The following is an 18535-nucleotide window of genomic DNA, read 5'->3' on the forward strand; positions in this document are numbered from 1 at the left end:
GTTCATATGCTTGGCTTATAATGGGCATACATGCATTACTGGTACAAGGTGCACATGAGTAGAGCATCTTGACAGTTTGATAATTCCATGAGTTTCTTATCGTCCGTACTCTTATGGTTAATTCATACACTTATGGCACACTCATGCTCGTACGCGCATAGTATGTATACAGTTTCACGTGCTAATATCATAATACGGTACATATACTCACTGACGATACATTTATACTGTGCAAACTCGTTTATGCTGTTCACCTCATGGTTATTCTCTCACTCGCTGGTGTTTTACACAGTCCACAAACTTGGCATTTATGCTGTTTATATATTCTTGACATGTTCATGGTCTTACGTTCTTTCTATCCATGTTACGTTCATGGCAGTCAAACACCTCATACTTATCACTGGTTCATACGCTCAAAGTGTCATTCGGTTCATATGTTAATGGTATTTCATACTGGTTAGGGCAGTATACTGCCTATGGCAATTATACGGTTCATACACTCATGGCAGTTATAGTGGTCACACGCTCACGGTTCTTAAGTTGTTCACATGTTTACCGTATTCATACACGCAGGTTTCATACGGTTCTCACACATAGTGTCACGCCCTCATAGCATGTATACAGCATTATACTACTCATAGCACTCATACCTCATAACGTCATACCACATATTAATTAATAGCACTCATGCCGCACATATGCTTGATGGTTATACTGCACATGTACTTGTAGCGTTTATACTGCACATACACATGGCCTACATCAGACACATACGCTCTTAGCATTGATACCGCCCGTATACTCATAGCATTATACTGCTCATAGTATCATACCACTATACGCTCATAGCATTTATACCACATATACGCTCGTTGTATTTATAACACAGACATGCTCACGTCATGTAGATTGCACATATAATTGTAGCAGTACACTACATGGACATTCGTAGCATTCATTCTGTACATATGATGGTAGTAATTATTATGCTGACACATTGTAGTACTTATTCTGCGTACATGTAGCATTCATTCTGTTATGTCCTCTGCTCTAACATCCATAGTGTTTTACTGCACATGGGTAATGGTATTTATTCTGCATGTTCATCCGTAGCGTCTACACTACACACATGCTCCCGTAGCTTTTACTGTACATATGTTCATAGCATTTATTCTGTGTATTCGTGCATAGTCTTTATACGGAAAGTTTCACTCAGGTTTGTCAGAATCCTCTTCAGGTTAAGGGGTCAATGTCGGTTGCTACTGACTCATTCAGAGCAATCTCATTGTTGTTTATCGTCATGACCTGACACGTTCTCAGGTCAGATACAACCTCCTCTGTTGTATTTCATGACTACGTATTGATGGACATATATCTTTTAGACCGTACTAACTATGTTATCAGTTAGTTATAGTACACATATTCAACTATCCGGCACAGGTGCTCGTTCAAAGGGTGGTCATCATTTTAGTGGCGCTAATCGGCTGTTCAATACCCGGTCACCTGACTCGTTCCTTCAGGATTAGGGGTTGAATCGCGGTTGTTACTGACTAACATTCAGAGCAACCAATTTCAGGAATACTCACACTGTTACTCTGTTGCCTTGCTCCTCTTCAAGTTAAGGGGTAATGTCGGTTGCTACTGATTCGTTTTCAGAGCAATTTTGTCGTTTGTGTATTTGTTATGACCTGACACGTTTTCAGGTCAGATTCAACCTCGTCTGTTGTATTTCTCAATTATGTTATCATTTCATTGTAGTACACAGATTCAACTATCCAGCATAGTTGCACGTTACGCTCATAGTCTGGTAGTCCGGTTACGTGCATAGCTTTATTTTGTTGTACTGCACATGGGTAATAATTTTTTCTGCATTTCCATCCTTAGAGTCTACACTACACATATGCTCCCGTAGCTTTACTGTACTCATGCTCATAGCTTTCATACTGCATATTCGTGCATAGTGTTTATACGGAAAGCTTATACAGCTTTGTTAGGATGTTGCCCTATTCGCCTGACTCCTTCAGCTTAAGGGGTTAATGTCGGTTGCTACCGACGAATTTTCAGAGCAATTACATTGTGGTTTATTGTCATGTCCTGACACGTTCTCAGGACAGATACAGCCTCCTCCGTGGTTTTTCACAACCACGTTATCAGTTACTTATACTGTAGTAGACAAATTCAACTATCCGGCATAGTTGCATGTTGTCTTTTATCTTTTTAGATATATATTGATTACACTTTATTTTCTAGGCATGTATGCTGCACTCATAATGGTGTTAGATCAGAAATTCATAACGTTCCTTACATTTTCATGGTACTTACGCTCCCAGCTTGTGTATGATACATGCAACAGTACACAGCATTTGTTGTGTACTACCATAGTTGTATGCGGGTATGTTATTATTATGTGCATTCGTTCCTAGTGTTGAATAGCAGTTGCATCTCTGGCTGTACGTATATTTCCAATTCACGTTTACAGTATTCATATTGTGCTTACATTCATAGCAGATATATCAAGCACATATTCTTAAACCTCCCACGTCTGCAGGGGGGGATGCACCACATAGGTTATTGTTAGAGACATGTCACAGAGCAATAACATATTGAGTAGCGACTTGTAGTTGGGTATACTGCTAGCAGGTTATGCCGTACATACGGTTAACATGTTTCTTGCGGTGCATACAGTGGATGTAGGTCATTTGGTTAGTGTCACGATTCGGCTGGCTGGAGGTGGATCCTCTGTGCCAGAGAGGGATTGGCGTGGACCCTGCTGGTGGACCGGCTCTAAGTTGCTACTGGTATTCACCAGAGCCCGCCGCAAAGCGGGATGGTCTTGCAGCGGCGGTAGCAACCAGGTCGTATCCACCAGCAACGGCTCAACCTCTCTGACTGCTGAAGATAGGCGCGGTACAAGGGAGTAGGCAAGAGCAAGGTCGGACGTAGCAGAAGGTCAGGGCAGGCAGCAAGGATCGTAGTCAGGGGCAACGGCAGGAGGTCTGGAACACAGGCTAGGAACACACAAGGAAACGCTTTCACTGGCACAATGGCAACAAGATCCGGCGAGGGAGTGCAGGGGAAGTGAGGTATAAATAGGGAGTGCACAGGTGAACACACTAATTAAGCCAGCGGCGCCAATCAGTGGCGCAGTGGCCCTTTAAATTGCAGAGACCCGGCGCGCGTGCGCCCTAAGGAGCGGGGCCGCGCGCGCCGGGACAAGACCGACGGAGAGCGAGTCAGGTACGGGAGCCGGGATGCGCATCGCGAGCGGGCGCCTCCCGCATCGCGAATCGCATCCCGGCTGAGAGAGGTATTGCAGCGCACCCGGTCAGCAGGTCTGACCGGGGCGCTGCAAATGCGAGGATGTTGCGAGCGCTCCGGGGAGGAGCGGGGACCCGGAGCGCTCGGCGTAACAGTTAGGGTATTGGACACAATTGGTCATTTGTTACTGACACGCCTTCAGAGCAACACGCCAGCTTCATTCAGGTTTCTTGTCAGGAAAACTCATGATGTTACTCTGTTGCCTGCCTCCTCTTCAGGGTAAAAGTAATGTCAGTTGCTACTGATTCGTTTTCAGAGCAATTTTGTCGTTTGTTATATTTGTTATGACCTGACACGTGTTCTGGTCAGATACAACCTCGTCTGTTGTATTTCTCGATTACGTTATCATTTTGTTATAGTACACAGATTCAACTATCCGGCTTAGTTGCACATTCTCTTTTAAGGAGGGCTGGCATTTAGTTGCAGATATATTGTGTATTTAATACACAGTTACATGACTAATTTCTTTAGGATCGGAGATTGAATCGTGGTTGCTGCTGTTTTATTTCAGAGCAATTGATTTTGGCGTGGAGGTAATATGAAACATTTCAGATGGCATACAATCTCTCTATGGCATTTCACACTTACGTATTAAAAAAACGTAAGTGTGAAAAAACCTGTCATGTCTACAGGCTCGATGGTTTTGCGGGGACCTGTGACGGGTTCAGGCACAACGGTGTCACAAAGACCTGTATGGTCTACAGGCATGAGGGTTCACCTAAACACTGGTCACGTCTACAGGTAAGTTGCTCACGCAGGGAGCTGTCATCTGCAATGGGTCATCACTCCCAAATCCAGTTGGGTCAGTACATTGGCAAGTTAGGTATGTCTGTTGTTACAGTCTCAATAAGGTAAGGTGCCTTCGTGAACCTTGTCAGGCGACATGACCCACACGATCTATCAGGTAGATAGGTATTTCTTGTCATTTACCTGTCAGTTTAGTTTTTGCCTCTTAGATAGCAGGGGATTGGTGCTTGTCGGACCTGCCATGAAGTTAGCCTTTCCGTGTCCATATGAAGTAATGTCACAAGTAGGGATGGTAATAGGTATAGTTCAGTTAGTATATTTGGCAGGGAATGTTATCATTCTCAGGTCATTTCTTTACAGATGGATGTTACTACCACAGTTTCCAAGGTATGGTTACCACCTCTAGTAGTCACTAGTTGGTCGGGGCTACTCTTTCAGCACACAAGGTATAGTCTACTTCGGGTATGTGAAGAGTGATGCTGGGTGTATGATGTGTTATTTCAGGAATTGTATTTATCCTAGCATGGTTGCTTTTTGCCCTCTATAGGCGAGCCCTCAATACACGGTTATGGCACAACTCAAACCGTTATGCTAGGGTAAGATCTTGTATAGGTATGTAGGCAATCTTTCCTGTCACCAGTACACGTATGGAACCTGAACACAAGTATAAAGCCCGCAGGGCTGTATTTGTGAGAGGGGCGGAAGTAATTATCGCTCCCTGCACTTCCAGGTGGGGCTTACTGGGAACAGGTGGGGGCGTGTGTATATAACTCCCCCATCTACTACAGGGGCGGAGCACGTGTCATTTGTGGAACCCTCCCAACCCTCCCTTATTTTATTCCTTCACTATAGGGCTTACCCTCTATAGGCGTGCCCTCATTACGCGGTTATGGCACAAATCAGATCGCTATGCTAGGGTAAGATCTTGTTTAGGCATGTAGGCAATCTTTCCCGTCACTAATACATGTATGGAGCCTGAACACAAATATTAACAAGCTGCCTGAACTTTAGGAACCACCTTATCACCTTATTTTTCAGTGCAATTCTGTGCTATTTTTCCCAACAGAAATCATCTGCTTCTTATAATTGTGTGTAGACGGTATAAAAACCAGTGCACACCATTCTTAACATTCTGTGACAGAGTGCAATTTAGGGTTTAATCCCTGTTTTTTTTTTTTTTGTGTTGCTGCACTGTTGTGTCCTGCTGCTGTGAAAAAATATGTTTTTTCAGCGGACTGTAGGGCATTTGTCTGCCCTCATACGTTCATTCCACATGCCTACATAAAAGCAGTCTACTATTTTGTATCTGTAACAAATCTAGATACAGGGAAAGTCCTGGCAAAAGTAATCACCGGCTGTTGTTTTACAAAAATAATTAGTTTTTTGCGTATTGTTGCACATTTTATTGCCCTCATACTTGCATACCACATATATACATCTAATAAGTGTACCATTTTGTACCTGTTAATCTGTCAAGAGCCTACATACTGTGAAAGTCCAAACAATAGTACTCACCGGCTGGTGTTTTACAAAAATTAGAGTTTTTAGGCTCATTGTAGCACATTTTTATGCCCTCATCAGTGCATACCGCATACGTGCATCTAATTAGTGTACCATTTTGTACCTGTTAATCTGTCAAGGGCCTACATACTGTGAAAGTCCAAGCAAAATTACTCACCGGCTGGTGTTTAAAAAAATGCTGAGTTTTTAGGCTCATTGTAGCACATTTTTCTGACCTCATAAGTGCATACCACATACCTATATCAAAACAGTCTACTATTTTGTATCTGTAAATCTGTAACCAGTCTAGATACTGGGAAAGTCTAGACAAAAGTAATCACCGGCTGGTGTTTTACGAAAATACGTTATACAAGTGTACTGTAGCGCATTTTTTCCCTCATATGTGCATACCACATACGTACATCTAAGTAGTGTACCATTTTGTACCTGTTAATCTGTCAAGGGCCTACATACTTTGAAAGATCAGCCATAAGTAATCACCTGCTGCTGTTCTAGACAAATACTGTTTAAAGAGTAGTGTAGCGTATTGTAATACCCTCATAAACGCACTAAGTATGTCAGGTAGAGAAGTGCCAGGACGTGCACAGAGGAGTGGCAGAGGCCTAAATACTTCAGGCAGAGGTCGCAGAAGAATAGGGGCAAGTGGCAGCAGGAGTCGCAGCGAGAGCCCTGAGCTCCCATTATCAGCTAGCGGTCGTGTCTCGACCAGCAACCCACCTGCCGTTGTCGATTGGTTAACACGCTCATCCACATTATCACAAGTGACATCTGACTCCCCCAGTCAACAGTCGGTGGGTTCCTAAGACACAACCCTCAGTTGGCATGGCCCGGGAGCAGTCCCTGTCCTCCCATTGCCTTTGTCCTATGCTGTTCCCTCTCCTAGAGAAGTATCTTATGCTGTCACTGTGGGTTCAGCTCCACTATTCACTGAGGACTATCTAATAGAGGAAGGTCAGCAGCTACTGCCCAGCCAAGGAGGGGAGGAGACATGCGCCGCTTGCTCGGCTAGGCGCGCAAGTAGTGATGCGGAGAGTGACATGGGAGGCGGTGTTGCAAGGTTTCAGGGTCCTAAAGCAGACACTGTTGTGGAACCTGAGAAGGACATTAGTGACGTGCACACACCTGTTGATGATGATGAAGCCGATCGCAATTGGGAGCCGGGTGCAGAAGGGGTTTCATCATCATCAGAGGAAGAGAGTTGCAGGTTGCCCTTGAGGCAGCAGCTGAGGCAGCAAGGCGGTAGCATGGTTGGCAGTCAGCATGGTGGCAGAAGTGGAAATTCTGGAGCCAAACGTGCACTGGGGAGACCACCTGCTTCGCGGCAGCCTACCTTTCTGGGAGGTAGTGGAACAGGGGTTCTTGGAGACGGCGCCAGTAGCAGTCAATTAGTGCGGACTGTAGGTGGGAAAATCAGCTACTCGGCGGTGTGACAGTTTTTCATCAGGCATCCGGAGGAGGTTCACGTAGCCACATGCAAGATATGTCGGCAGAAGGTGAAGCGTGGCCAGGGTCCCAATGTCAGCACCACGGCCCTGCATCAACACATGCTTCGCCACCATAAAGCGGCCTGGAAGAACCATGGCTCCGATGTAGTGGTCCAGCCTGCTGCATCAACCAGTAGCCATCCGCTCCCTCCTTCATTCAGCCAAGGCTCCACCACCTCAGCCGAAGGGAGATGTGTGTCAAACCCTCCTTCTGTCACTCCAGATGCCCCTGCTTCTCCAGCTTTTAGTCAGCCATTCCGCCAACAATCCATGGGTGAAGCCATGTCCAAGAGACAACAGTATGTGCCCACTTATCCAACGGTGCAGAAGTTGAAAGTGCTCCTGTCCAAGTTGCTGGTGCTGCAGTCCCTCCCTTTTCAAGTGGTGGACTCTGCACCTTTTGGAGAATTGATGGCTTTTGCTGAGCCGAGGTGGAGAGTCCCAAGCCGTCATTTCTTTGCGAAGAAGGCAGTACCAGCCCTGCATAAGTTTGCACAAGAGAAGGTGGGCCAGTCCTTGAACCTGTCGGTGTGTTCAAAAGTGCACGGCAGCACCGACGTGTGGAGCTGTAACTATGGGCAGGGACAATACTTATCTTTTACGGCCCACTGGGTAAATGTGGTTCCTGCACAGCCACAACAGCAACTTGGACAGGTCACACCGCTTCCTCCTTCACGGTCTCCCTCTCAGGCAGTTGGTTCTGTGACAGTGTGCGACGCCGCCTCCTCATCCTCCACCGTGTCCTCGGCCTCTACTGCATGTCCAAATCTCGGTGGCCCCTCGTTGTACCATATGTGTAGGGCACGGCAGTGTCAAGCTGTTCTTCACATCGTTTGCCTTGGCGATCGGAGTCACACAGGGGAGGAACTGCTAAAATTAATTTGTCAAGAAATCCGAGTATGGCTTACTCCACGAAATCTGGAAATGGGAACCATGTTGACCGACAACGGGAAGAACATCGTGTCCGTGCCGCGACAAGGAAGTGTGAAACATGCGCCCTGCATGGCACGTGTTGAATCTGGTTGTCAAGCACTTCCTGAAGTTTTCACCCCATTTGCAAAACATCCTGAAAATGTCAAGGAAACTGTGCATGCACTTTAGCCACTCGTACACCGCAAAGCACACCCTCCTTGAGCTGCAGCGTCAGAACGGTATCCCACAACATAGTCTTATTTGTGACGTTGCCACACCTTGGAATTCCACCCTCCATATGTTGGACAGACTATATGAACAAAGAAAAGCCATCACCGATTTCTTGATGATCCAAGCAGATAGGAGTACTCCCCTGTGTAACTTCAATGTGAACCAGTGGCAGCTCATACGTGACACCTGCCGTTTGCTGAGGCCCTTTGAGGAAGCCACATTATTTGTAAGTCACCTGGATTACAGCATGAACAACGTAATTCCACTCCTACATTTCCTACAACAAATGATTGAAACGATTTCTGGTCACGGCAATGGAGACGTAGTGCCTACATCTCAAGGCTACATGAGCCCTGTGGGGGCTGAACTGGAGGAGGAGGATGAGGGGCAGAGTGGAGCACAGTTTAGGTTGGATGAGATGGCCAGAGTTTCTAGTCATCGGACAGGAGAGGAGCAGGAGCAGCCAGAGGAGCTAGAGGGTTATGAAGAAGGCGAGACAGAGGACCCAGAAACACCATGGCAGTATGCAGTGGAGATTGAGGCAGGGAGTCCCTCATCGTCACTGGCGCAAATGGCACGATGCATGCTCAGTTGCTTGTGTAGTGACCCCCGAATTGTCAAAATTCGTCAGCGGGATGACTCCTGGCTCTCCACCTTATTGGACCCTCGCTACCGTCACAAAATGGGGGCCTTTTTTTTTACACCCACTGAGAGGGAGGACAAAATGAACAACTACAGAGAGATCCTATGTAGTCAGTGTGCCAATGCCTATCGGCGACATGGTCCATCCACTCGCATTTCTGACTCAGGGGGCCCTCTGCACTCACCTTCCACTGCCATGGCTGATGGGGAGGGGTGGCACGAGCAGTAGCAGCTCCATTATCAACAGCCTAAGTCTACAGTCGGTGATGAGTAGCTTTCTTCACCCGCATAGTGAAGCAACTTATCATCAGCAGGTAGACATGGAGCAGGACCTGAACCAGCAGGTGGTGGCACAACTTGACATGGCCATGCCAACAAACCTTGAAGATCCGCTGGAATTCTGGGCAGCCAAACTTGATTTATGGCCACAACTAGCAGAGTTTTCCCTGGAAAAGCTGTCCTGCCTGGCCAGTAGTGTGCAATCAGAGTAGATTGACCATGCTGCTACACCAAACACTTCACAATTATGGTTATGAAACCATCTTGGGCTATCAATTAGGGTTATGAAACCCTCTTGGGTACTATGAATGCCTGCTCCTGAATCATCCTGTGTCTTTCAGGAACTACTTGCCTCACTGATGCTTCTGGCCTTGTGCCTTTAATTTTTGGACGTTTAGCAGTAGCTAAATAAATGCTTAATGCAAATTTCAACATTGATCTTTAAATGTAAGGGGTTATGAAACCCTCTTGGGTACTGCGAATGCCTGCTCCTGACTGATCCTGTGTCTTTCAGGAACTACCTGTCTCACTGATGCTTTGGGCCCTGGGCCTTTAATTGTTGAATGTTTAGCAGTAGCTAAATACATGCTTAATGCAAATTTCAACATTGATCTTTAAATGTAAGGGGTTATGAAACCCTCAGGTGTATTTCTGATGCCTGCTCCTGACTGCTTCTGTGTGTTTCAGGAATCACTTGGCTTACTGATGCTTCTGGGCTTGGGCCTTACATTTTTGGATAGTAGCACTACCTAACATGTATCTTCAATAGAGATTTCAACGTTCATCTTTTAATTTTAGGGGCTGTGAACCCCTCTTGTGTACTTCCTGCTCCACTCTGTCAGCCCGTTGGTCCTGTGACAGTGTGCGACTCCTATTCCACATCCTCCACTGTTTCCTAAGCCTCCACTGCCCAGACAAGTTTCAGTGGCCCTTCAGCATACCATGTGTGAAGGGCACAGCGGTGTCACGCTGTTCTTCACATGGTTTGCCTTGGCGAAAACTCTTGGAAATGATGGCCAGTCAGGGCAATGGAGACGTTGAGCCTATATCTCATGGCCACTTGAGCCCTGTGAGGGCTTGTTAGATTTGGTCATTTGTACCAACACTACGGGGTCTGGGACCCTCAAACTTTGATTTAAATTTTAAATAAAAAAATCAGACATTTCAATGGTCACCTCATGCTTCAGCCAACTCCGGGCTGCCAAAACCTCCACGCTGTGTCATTCAGCCTCTATATGGTCTCCTCACACTGATGCCACCTCCACGCTCTGTCATTGTGCCGCTCTGCGGCAGTGATTCTAAAAGCAATGCCGGTACTCTGCATGTTATTCTGAATAGCAGTTTTATTTCACTACCCCAGCACACTCCATATGCGTGTCAGAACACAGCAAAGTGTTCTATACCCCTATTGAGGCTCTCTGTAGGCTAGAAATAGCCTTTTTTTAACATAGATTCGTCGCAAATAAATTCGGATCGAAACAAACTTTTTCGGAAAATTCGGCAAATCGGCCGAACCGAATTTTTGAAAAGTTCGCTCATCTCTAGTGGCAGCCTCAGCATTAGGGGACCATATAGCGGCACTATGACAGAGCCTGGAGGTGGCTGCATCAGCATGAGGAGACCATATGACAGCATAATGAGCAAGCCTAAAGGTGGCAGCATCAGTATGAGGAGACCATATTGTGACACAATGAGAAGCCTGGAGTTGGCAGCAGCAGCATGAGGGCCATGCCAACTGAGGGTTGAATCTGAGGAACCCACCGACTGTTGACTGGGGATGTCGGATGTCACTTGAAATGAAGTGGATGACCGAGTGAACCAAAAAATCACATCTGCTGGATTGCTGACTGAGCTTGGAGCTCAGACCTCTTTCTGTGACTCCTGCTGCAACACGCCCCCTACTCTGCTTTGACCCCTGCCTGTGCTTGATGAATTTAGGCCTCTGACACTCCTCTGTGCATGTCCTGGCACTTGTGTGCCTAAAATACTTATACACCAGCTGAGTGAGTATATGTTACACTTATGAGAGGAGGACATTACCCTCCAGTATGCTTAAAACTGTATTTGACTTCAAAAACAAGTGTGTAACCTTGGCTGGCCTTTCACAGCTACTAGGCCCTAATGACTTTAACAGGAACAAAATTGTACACCACGTAGGTGTATGTACAGTTTACACTTATGAGAGGAGGACAATACGCTCCGCTACAAACTGTATAAGGCTAAAAAAACAAGTGTGTAGCTTTGGCTGGCCTTTCACAATAAGTAGGGCCAAATTAGTTTAACAGGAAAAAAAACAAAAAACGTACACCCCCTATGTACGCACAGGTTACACTTATGAGAGGACAATACACTCCACTATGCAACCTGTATTAGGCAATAAAATCAGGTGACTATGGCTTTTTGTGCTCATCCTAACTGGCTCCTGTTAGCTTTAGAATTGTAGTACACACTAGTGCTGCAGCACAGAGTCACTGTGTAGTACAGCCTAGTACAGTATTATTATGCACTAATAGCAGGTGACAATGGCTTTTAGTGCTCCGCCTAACTGGCCCCTATAAGCTTTAGAGTTGTTGTACACCCCACTGCTGCTGTATAGAGTCGCTGTGTAGTACACCCAAAAGTGTACTTTCTCTTTCTCTCTCTCCCTTCCCTGTCAGTGCTTTTCTGCAGGTATTTGGGCTTGTGTTTAATCGCTGCTCTGAAGAGTTTTTTCTGTGCAACACACACACACTGCCAGGGCCGGTTTTAGGGGGGGCAACCTGGGCAATTGCCCAGGGCCCCCATGTCCAAAAGGGCCCCCTGAACTCTAGGAACATTACTGCATTTTACCATGATTTGCGCAAAATTGCAGCAAAAATGCTGCGGTTTTATGCAAATTGCAGCTGACTAAAGTAATGTGAGAGTGACCCTGTGGGAGCCCGGGCTTCAGAGAGCCCAAAGAGCAGAATTGACACTCACACTGTATGGTAAAGGACCCTTCTGATGATGCCATCGCAGGTCCTTTACCACACAGTGTACAAAGAGGAGGGGGTAATAGGGAAAAGTATGGGGGGAGGGGGCTGTGAGGAAGGTGGGGAGGCCAGTACATGTGATGAGGGGCATATAAACTTTATATAGGGGGTAAAGTTAGCAATATATGGGGGTATAGATAGCAGTATATGAGGAGCATAGGAAGCAGTGTATAATGGGAGAAGGGGGCCATGAGGAGCAGTATATGTGATAGGGGGTCATAAGGAGTAGGATATGTGATAGGGGGTCATAGGGAGCAGTAAATATGTGATAGGGGGTCATAGGGAGCAGTATATATGTGAAAGAAGGTCATAGGGAGCAGTATATATGTGAAATACGGGGTCATACAGAGCAGTATATGTGAGATAGGAGGTCATAGGGAGCAGTTTATATGTGATAGGAGGTCATAGGGAGCAGTATATATGTGAAATACGGGGTCATACAGAATAGTATATGGGAAATAGAGGGACATACGGAGCAGTATATGGGAGATAGGGGACATACGGAGCAGTATATGTGAGATATGGGGTCATACAGAGCAGTATATGTGAGATAGGAGGTCATAGGGAGCAGTATATATGTGATAGGAGGTCATAGGTAGCAATATATATGTGAAATACGGGGTCATACAGAATAATATATAGGAGATAGGGGACATACGGAGCAGTATATGGGAGATAGGGGACATACGGAGCAGTATATGTGAGATATGGGGTCATACAGAAAAGTATGTATGAGAGAGGGCCATGGGGAGCAATGTGTGGAGGGGGGAGGGTCTTTTGGTCCAGTCTGGGGTCTGTACACCAAAGGTCATCACCAATACACAGAATATCTGATCGGTGAGACCTGACCCCTGGGACCACCACCGATCATGAGGAGAGAGGTCCCTTGTCCCCCAAATGAATGGAGCAGCAGCACATGATCACCTGCAGCTCCATTTGTTCTCTATGGGACTTATAAACATTGCTGATCACTACACTCACATGTATGGAGACCCCATAGAGAATGAATGGAGTGACATGGGTTCATGTGCTGTTGCTTTAATCACCCAGGGGTTCCAGAGGTCGGATCCTACCGATTAGATTTTTACACTGTCCCCTAGGTATGCTGTAGACATGGTAATGGGGCAGCATCAAGCACAGCAGGTTGTGCGTGTAAAGGATGGGGTTTGTGTTACTATAGAGTTTTGGGTAGGCTGTAGAAGGGGCCACAAATGTCTTGGTATAGTCTTTAGTCATCAGGAGACATCATCATATTTGCCTGGGCTGGATGGGAAAGAGAGTATATACAATCAGAGAAGATGCCCCCTGTGGTCACTGGATTTAATAGTCCTGTATGCTGTGACTGCTTCTGATCAGGTGAGAACTGCTCCAACATGGCCACAATACAGGAATGTTTTAGGGTCTGATTTATATTAATGGTTAAAGCGCAACTGTCGCATAAAAATAAGTCCATAACCATTAGCACAGCCTACGAGCTGATCACTGGTATACTGCAGCCTACGAGCTGATCACTGGTATATTGCAGCCTACTAGCTGATCACTGGTATACTGCAGCCTACGAGCTGATCACTGGTATACTGTGGCCTATGAGCTGATCACTGGTATACTGCAGGCTACGAGCTGATCACTGGTATACTGCAGCCTACGAGCTGATCACTGGTATACTGCAGCCTACGAGCTGATCACTGGTATACTGCAGCCTACGAGCTGATCACTGGTATACTGCAGCCTACGAGCTGATCACTGGTATACTGTGGCCTATGAGCTGATCACTGGTATACTGCAGGCTACGAGCTGATCACTGGTATACTGCAGCCTACGAGCTGATCACTGGTATACTGCAGCCTACGAGCTGATCACTGGTATACTGCAGCCTATGAGCTGATCACTGGTATACTGCAGCCTACGAGCTGGTCACAGGTATACCGGCCTACAAACTGATCACTAGTATACTGTGGCCTACGAGCTGATCACTGGTATACTGCGGCCTACGAACAGATCACTGGTATACTGCAGCCTTCGAGCTGATCACTGATATACTGCAGCCTACGAGCTGATCATTGGTATACTGCAGCCTACGACCTGATCACAGGTATACTGCGGCCTACGGGCTGATCACTGGTATACTGCGGCCTATGAGCTGATCACTGGTATACTGCGGCCTATGAGCTGATCACTGGTATACTGCGGCCTATGAGCTGATCACTGGTATACTGCAGCCTACGAGCTGATCACTGGTATACTGCGGCCTACGAGCTGATCACTGATATACTGCAGCCTACGAGCTGATCATTGGTATACTGCAGCCTACGACCTGATCACTGGTATACTGCTGCCTACGGGCTGATCACTGGTATACTGCGGCCTACTAGCTGATCACTGGTATAATGCAGCATATGAGCTGATCACTAGTATACTGCAGCCTACGGGCTGATCACTGGTATACTGCAGCCTACGGGCTGATCACAGGTATATCGGCCTACGAACTGATCACTAGTATACTGTGGCCTACAAGCTGATCACTGGTATACTGCAGCCTATGAACTGATCACTGGTATACTGCGGCCTACGAGCTGATCACTGGTATATGGCAGCCATCTCTCTGTTTTGGCACTTTGTGTGTTCTATGCTGTAAAAATTACTTTTACCCACAGTTGCCAAAAGTCAGAGAGGAGTGGCCAGGTATCTACAATACCTCTCTCTCAAGCCTCTCTTCTCTGGCATCACAGCACTGCCTCAGTCTGACTGGCACGCAGCTCTGTTTCTTTCTCAGTCAGTGAGCGGTGCCGGGACAGTGCTGTGATGTCGGAAAAGAGATTGCAGATCCCTGGCTACGCCTCTCTGACTTTTGGCATCTGTAGATAAATGTCATTTTTACAGAATAGAAGACAAGGAGTGCCAAAACAAATGTATGGCTGCAGTATACCAGTGATCGGCTTGTGCTGTGCAGACAGGTTATTGACCTATTTGTATGTGACAGTTAGGCTTTAAACAAAAAAGTATTCACTATGGGGGAGATTTATGTAAGCCTATGTAGAGGATGTTACTCTCATTTTTAAAAAGGCCTCTGATCGATTGCTGTGGGCAACTCCACCACTGAGTCTCTGCACAGGTTTTCATAAATCTTCCCCTATATAGCTTAGATTTGGACCCTATGATGCATTTGTGTTATGGCCTTCAGCTAAGATGCAGCACAATTCAACATGATGATCTTTGGTCATGGGCCTCATATTTATTTTTGCCCAGGGCCACACTTAATCTAAAACCGGCCCTGCACACTGCTCTATCTGTCTCTGCAAGAAAACGCTCTCTCTGACATATAAAACGCTGGAATGACTGGCCGCAAGATGGCTAACGATTATATAGGGCTGTGACATCACAGGGCTGGCTGGCTGCTGATAAGCTATCTGTAGGCTGGAAATAGCCTACCCACCTTCCCAAAGTTCCTTGCCCCATGTCCTCATGTGGATCTGCCATTTTAGATGCCCTGGAGCCTGGACTGCACTAAATGGAGACGATATTCAGATTTGTTGCAAATCAAATTTTTCCTGAAATTCGTAACAAATTTGGATTTGCCAGATTCGATTCGCTCATCCCTAGTAATGACATAAAAAACACAATACATAGACCAAAAACACCACTATAAAAGGGATAAATAATTGCACCAAACCATGCCCACCATCATTACCATCATGTAGTAAAGGGATAATACTACCATACTGAATAAAACCACTATACAGTGACCAGTATCACCAATAACACCATAAAAAGGACTATAAAAAGGACAAATAATTCTGCTACACCATGACTACACATTACCACCATACAGTGACTGGACAATACCACTATACTGATATTGAATAAAAACCACTATACACAGACAGTGGTAGCCCCAGCTCTACACAGGCTCTGCAGACCATATAAGTGATTCCATACAGTTGCATGTGACATCTTCTCTGATGGGAGTCGTTCACTTTCTGTTCTCTTCTCCATCCAGCCCAAATGGTCATGACTATTTATTGCATCCGCAACTCATCTCCACAGAACCTGCCAGACAAACATTTTAGGCTGCGCACTTTTTCAGCACCTATAGTGCTCCAAACAGTATTAATGTATCACATAGTAGAGTGGGTAAATAAGTGGGTTGGGGAAGAGTAGATGGCCCCCCCCCACATGCCTGATGAAGCTGGTTATCCAGCGAAACGCGTTGCATGCCGGGTAAATAAACCATTTTACCTTTGAAGTCCTGTGCGCTGCCTCTATCCTGGTTTGTTCCCTGGAGGGATCCGCTAAATTTCCCCCCCACATAAGGTAGTTTGGTCATTTCAGAAGGTAGACAGGTCCCTTAACATTGTTTCCCCCATAACACAGGTGCCTGAGTAGGTAGGTGCCACCTTTAGGTATTTAGAATGGCGGCAGCCCCCTTTAGGTAGTAAAAACAGCAGCAGACCCTCTATGTAGTAAAAGCAGCAGCAGCCCAATCTATGTAGCAAAAGTAGCAGCAGCCCCCTCTTTGTAGTAAAAGCAGCAGCATCGCCCTGTATGTAGTAAAAGCAGGAGCAGCCCGCTTTAGGTAGTGAAAATAGCAGCCTTCTTTATGTAGTGAAAACAGCAGCAGCCACCTCTAGGTAGTAAAATCAGTGGCAGCCACCTTTATGTAGTGAAAACAGGAGCAGCCCCCTCTATGTAGTAATAGCAGCCCCTTCTATATAGTAATAGCAGCAGCAGCCCCCTCCTTTAGGTAGTAAAAATAGCAGCAGTCCCCTTTATGTAGTAAAATCAGCAGCCCCCTCTAGGTAGTAAAAACAGCAGCGTTTCAGTCCAAAACGCATGTCAGTCTAAAACAAAACTTTACAATAATTATATGTATAATTATATACACTCACTACTGTCTGCTTTACAATCTGGATTGACCAAGCATTTAAACAATCATATTAGGACTGAGCCAATTTTTGGGGATTTTTGAGATGTAATCCTATATTTGTACCCATGTTTGGATAATATATATATTTCCTCTAGATCACTTCTTTTATTTTTCACAGGCCTGTTTAAAAATGAAAGAAGCAATCTGATTTGTTGCTTTGGACAACTGCACCACTCTTCCTCTACACACGTTTCATTAAGGGTCTATTCACATGTTTAGTATCTTGTGCAGGTTTGATGTGCAGATTTGATGCTGCAGATTTCAATACAGCCTAAATGACTGGACACAGCATCAAATCCTCTGCATCAAAATAGGATACTGTATGTGTGAATAAACCCTAAATCTCCCCTATGAGATGTGAGTATCTGAGGAGGGATGACAATTACATGGGTGAAGATAACTGTATATTTATATCCAATAAACTGGGAGCTCCACCTAGTGTCCATTGAGAATAGGTGCCGCCACTGGTTTAAACACATTTGGTGTTTTTGGACATTGAACATTGTATCCAATTGTCCTTCTTTTTTGGGAAAATCATGATGACCTCAAAAGGTTAACATCTAATGAAAATGAATCTAATGAATGTAAATATCAAATAAAAAAATAATAAATATAAAAAAAAAAAAATTTCCAAACCACCAATGTGTGTTATAGCTAAACACGTGTAGAAGCAACAAGACAATAGAATATAGTGATTAGTCACATTACAATGGGCCCAGGTTATAATATTTTCAACATCGATGGTCTTTTCTTGTAACTTGAAACCATACAATACTACAGACAGTCCAGATCTCCAAAATGTTTCCATGGCTCGAAGAACTGACCAATCAGAATGGGCATTCCACTGGTAAAACACCTGTATTACTGTAGTGCATGCACTGACTGATCTGGTTGCTCCTCCCTACAGTACATGGAGATACAACATGTTCTGTGCTAATACTACTACCTAACCCTATACCAATGTACCAATCTGCATCTAATGTAACAGCTTATGTAAACCTGCTTGCAGCTAATCCTCATATTACAAATAGTGCGGATTGCTATATGTTTAAGCTTTTTTGTATATTTTTAGTTTTTATCAAAGATGAAAAACCTCATGTTTTCTAAGCATGTGTTTTTTATGAATGGTTTTCACAGAAAATGCATCTGATGTGTTTACCATCCGACACTATGTCCCAGCGACCAGTACCACTCCTGCCATTGTCCTTGTGATTTTATTGTTTGCTAATTCCTTGTATGAACCTGACAAAGGGAGTAGAGTTCTCCCAAAATGCGTTGTCCGACTAAAGTATATGACCTATTTATTATTTTACTCATTGTCTACGGTAATTTGTAGTGCCAAGCCAGTCAGTGACTCCTGAAAAAAATGTATTCCCTTCTCTTGATACATTTCAAATAGTGTTATTAATGTTGTGTTGTTATTATTTCAATTATGTTACTATACATGTGTAACAGTCCCACAGGTT

This window comes from Hyla sarda, chromosome 4 (genome assembly GCF_029499605.1).
Source record: "Hyla sarda isolate aHylSar1 chromosome 4, aHylSar1.hap1, whole genome shotgun sequence".
In the NCBI taxonomy this organism is placed as follows: Eukaryota; Metazoa; Chordata; class Amphibia; order Anura; family Hylidae; genus Hyla; species Hyla sarda.